Source organism: Chrysochloris asiatica, unplaced genomic scaffold (genome assembly GCF_000296735.1).
Source record: "Chrysochloris asiatica unplaced genomic scaffold, ChrAsi1.0 scaffold00196, whole genome shotgun sequence".
NCBI classification, from domain to species: domain Eukaryota; kingdom Metazoa; phylum Chordata; class Mammalia; order Afrosoricida; family Chrysochloridae; genus Chrysochloris; species Chrysochloris asiatica.
In genome coordinates this window covers 295915-300332 of record NW_006408714.1, presented here as the reverse complement: position 1 = coordinate 300332, position 4418 = coordinate 295915, and the positions used below count along the sequence as shown (strand labels likewise).

Genomic DNA, 4418 nt, shown 5'->3' with positions numbered 1-4418 from the left:
GGATGTCATGCTGGGTAAGGTGGAAGGTCAGAGAAAAAGAGGAAGACCCCCAATGAGATGGATCAGCCAGGTGGCATCATTGATGTCGTCAAGTGTGGCAGCGGTAGTGAGGTTGGCCCAGGATGAGACATTGTTTCGTTCTGCTGTGCATGGGGTCACTCTGAGTCGGTTCCAACTCGATAGCACCTGACAACAACAACAACATCAATATATGAATCTGGATGTTGTCCAACACTTTAGCCTCGTACCTTTTGATCCTATTGATCCTATTTTGATCCTATTGTGCCTTTTGCTCAGGCTATGTTAAACTCTCTGCTCTTTTCAAGTGCACCATATTCTTCTCACATACTATTCTCTCTGATGAAAGTAACCTTCATCCCAATCGAGAGCCTTCTGAGGCTCTTGCCAATTGTTTTAGGCCAGATTTTCTAGAGAAGCAAAACCAGTGATATATATATATGAGGGGTTTATTACCAAGGTAATGGCTTACAATTGCAGAGACCCAGGTCTCCAGCAGAAGAGTCTTTCTCACATCTCCATTATATTATATTGGGAACAGGCTACATGCCCAAGGAAGCTCCTTTTAATTGATTGGCTGATCATACCCACTCATCATAGAGTTAACTATGCCTGTATTAGGTTTCATCACCATGGGAATAAGCACATCCCATGAGAATAAAGGTAAACATCTGGAAATCCTGGCCTAGTGAAATTGACACAGAACCCTATTACCCCAATCTTGATCCAATCATGATCTTTATTAGCACTCTTGACCTTCCCTATAGAAATCCATCTCTATGTGCTCACAGCACATAAACTACTGCAACTTTTTAAATGTCCTATTGCATTTTCAGTTGTTTTCATTGCTTCTCACTCACTAGAGTGCTCAGTTTCTTGAAGACAGACATTCTCTTATACATCTTTGTATCTTCATAACCCACTAAAGTGCTTGGCATAAATTAGGTCTAAATAAGTAATTGACATAAAAAAATTTAACATTATTATACATTAGTGTGATTGGAGGCCTGAGAGATAGCAACTTAGAAGAATGATATCAACCTAATTTACAGCATAAATTTGGGTATATTTTTCTTTGAATTATAGCCCTTGATTTTCTCATCTGTAAAATCAGGCCTCTTAACCTAATACTCTCAAAAGCTTCTTCCAGCTCTAAAAGTTTCCAAATGTATCTTTTTGAAGCCAGCTTGTGGTAATATAGTTCTACTTTTGAAGCAAAACTCTAAAACATGTGAAATCCCTAAGCCACCTGAAACAGTCTTACAAACTGTGAACTTTTTATTTTCTAATCACTGGCAGGAACACTTCTAATATTTTATAAATAGAAATCTTCCAGTAATCTAAAATAAAATTGATTGAACCTGAGATTGAGCCTTTGGAAAATGTGAAAAAAATCTTTCATCTTCTTGGAAGAAGAGTATGATTTTGAGAAGTTTCATCTGAAGTCAGCTTGTACACGAAAATCCCACTTTGGATGTAAACATACTCATGCTTGGAGTCTTTTTGCTTAAGCTCTAGAGTCATTTGCTAAGTTCAAAAGTATTCAGCAAAAAAGTAATTTTTGACAGAGTTTGTGCTTCCCTAATAGCATTTGGAATGAAAGAAAGACCTTCTTGCTTGCTTATGGAATATTCATTATTGGCAATTTGAGGTACAATTGCAAGCCACAAAAAAATCCTCTCCTGATTATAGACTCTCTTTAATTTGTTATAGTGTGTTCTGGAAGCTGCAGAACTTGGTCAAGTTGGAGCCAAGGTATAGCGGGCTTATACACATATGGCAGTTGAGTATCATGTTATGCTGTAACATAGCTGAGCATAAGATATCATGTGAGATATTTGGAATAAGGAAATTTATTTTTAAGCTACAATTTAGTCATAATCAATATATATAAGAGAAAGTGACATGAAGTGACTATGAATGTGGTAACCCTGTGAATTCTACAACTATAAATGCTTGTTGTGGTAAGACAGAACCAACTGAGTCACAGTGTAAAGTCATTGGTGATGTTGCTATTCTTAGGTGATGTCGAGCTGCAGAAATTTGGGTTGTAGTAGGTGCAATTCTGGCTTCTTCCTGCTAAACATATGCTTTGGTTGCTTGAATGCCTGTAGTTAATTATAGGAGTTCATGCCATACTTAATACGAAAACAAAAGTGGTATATCCCAAGTTATTGCCAAATGGTCACCATAAAAAATAAGTTTAAGTCAAACAACTGAAAAATCCTGATCACCTTTGTTCATCTGTGAAAAATTTGTCATCTATTTTTTTAAATTATTCATATTTTTAATGTTCAGAGTTTTTTATACCAGGGCCGGAGCTTCCGCTCAGGATCAATTGTATAAATTTTGAATTGGTTGATGAGGCCAGCAGGGACACTTGGTCTTGTCTAATTTGGATTCAGGAAAGACTTCATTAAAGTCATCAGTGATCATCTGGTCAAATGGAATAATGTTCTTCATCTTCTCCACTTGTTTCTCGTTTGTTCCAATCCTAGTCTTTGAAAGAGACAAATTCAGCATATCTCTTCACATCTTTTTCTTCAGCATCCACCGGGGCAGCACATTCATCTTCTGGCACAGGGATCTTCATGGCTTTAAAATTCATTTCAAAGTCATCCACTAAGCCAGCCTTGGTCACGTTGGTCTTGTAGTAAGCCCAGTTGATAGATGATGATGCTTTAGGTAGAGCAGCCAGTCTGGAGGTGAAAGTCTCATTCCAAGAATTCAGGGAGTTAGCAACAGCCTTTTGCCTTCAGGGTATGATCTCTCCAAAAGCTGTCCAGTTAATGACTTTTAGAATAAGTTTTCACCCAGACATCTTGGGATCCTTCACTGTCCCAGGAGGACCACAAACCCAGCAGTAAGTAATGACTCATCTATTTCTTAAAAATATAAAACAGATTGAAAGATAAACTGCCTTTACCACACATTTCTCTCTCCACCTCCCAATGTCTCTCCCTCCAGCTCTGCCTCTCTCTGCCTTCTCTTTCCCTCTCTCTCTCACATACACACACACACATACACTGAGTAAACATTCTGTTCTTCTGAGTTGTGCAGTTGTACTAACAAAAGGCAGTAATTTGGGATAAAATTTAAGTCATTTGGTGAGTACTTTACATTACAAAAACACTATGCAATTAAACCCATACAGGTTCGATATGGGTCAGATCTTACTCGATGGCAGTTAACAATATACAATTAAATGTAATAAATGACTATTTAGAGCTTCTTGAAGTAGTTCAGACACAATAAGTAAATTGCTCAGATTCTAGAAAAAAATAGAGCATTATTTTTTTAATTTTTTAGAAAGCTTGGCCTTCTTAATATACTTTTAAATTAAGCAGAAAAGACCCTTTAACTCATGAAGTAACTATCAGACAGTTCAAGCGACAAAAGCCTTTGATTTATAAAATGACATAGAAAAGGGAAGAAAACAAGACATTTGACATCCAAATTTTATTGTTTACCATGGAGGAAGAAGGCAGAAAACTACAATTTAGAACAAAATTGTATTTTATCACTTTCAAATACAGTAATGAAGGTCCAGAAGACTGATATTTGTTAACCTGATAAATCATCTAACATTCAGCATTTCCTGTCCAAGAAGGCAGTGAAGTAGAAAATACATTTTGAATACAAAAAAATGATTAACCTTTCTCAGTCTTGATCTTGAAACTAGTAGCTTAGTTTCAATTATAAGAAAAAAGTACTTTATACAATGGCACTATGGGCTAATGCACTGCACTGCAAGCTTGGTTTGAACCATAAGCTTGTAGGTTCAAGCTCACCTGCTGCTCCTCTGAAACTCTATATAGGGTTGTTATGAGTCAAAACCAACTTGACGGCACTTAACAACAACAACAACAACAACAATATCCCAGTGTTTAGCCATGTGTCTGATAAGGCACCAAGTTTCAGTCTTGGCTTATTACTGGCCTCGGGTAATACGAAACGGCTGCAAGCATACATTGACAGAGAATTTCCAGAGGTTCAAGCCAGATTCAGAAGAGGTTGTGGAATGAAGGATATCATTGCTGATGTCCAATGGATCTTGGCCGAAAGTAGAGAATATCAGAAAGATGTCTACCTGTGCTTTATTGACTATGCAAAGGCTTTCGATTGTGTGGATCATGACAAGCTATGGACAACATTATGAAGTATGACTATTCCAGGACACTTAATTGTGCTCATGAGGAATCTGTACCTGGACCAAGAAGCAGTTGTTCGAACAGAACATGGGAACACTGAATGCTTTAAAATTAAGAAAGGTGTGCGAAAGGGTTGTATTCTTTCACCATAATTATTCAACCTGTACTCTGAGCAAATATTCTGAGAAGCTGGGTTCTATGAAGAAATATGTGGCATCAGGATTGGAGGAAGACTCATTAACAACCTGC

At 37.3% G+C, this 4418-nt stretch overlaps 1 pseudogene; it reads right to left on the bottom strand.

Annotated features, from left to right (window-relative positions):
- Window positions 1-2352: 2352 nt before the first annotated feature.
- On the bottom strand, window positions 2353-2839 carry LOC102840653 (annotated as a pseudogene).
- Window positions 2840-4418: the final 1579 nt, after the last annotated feature.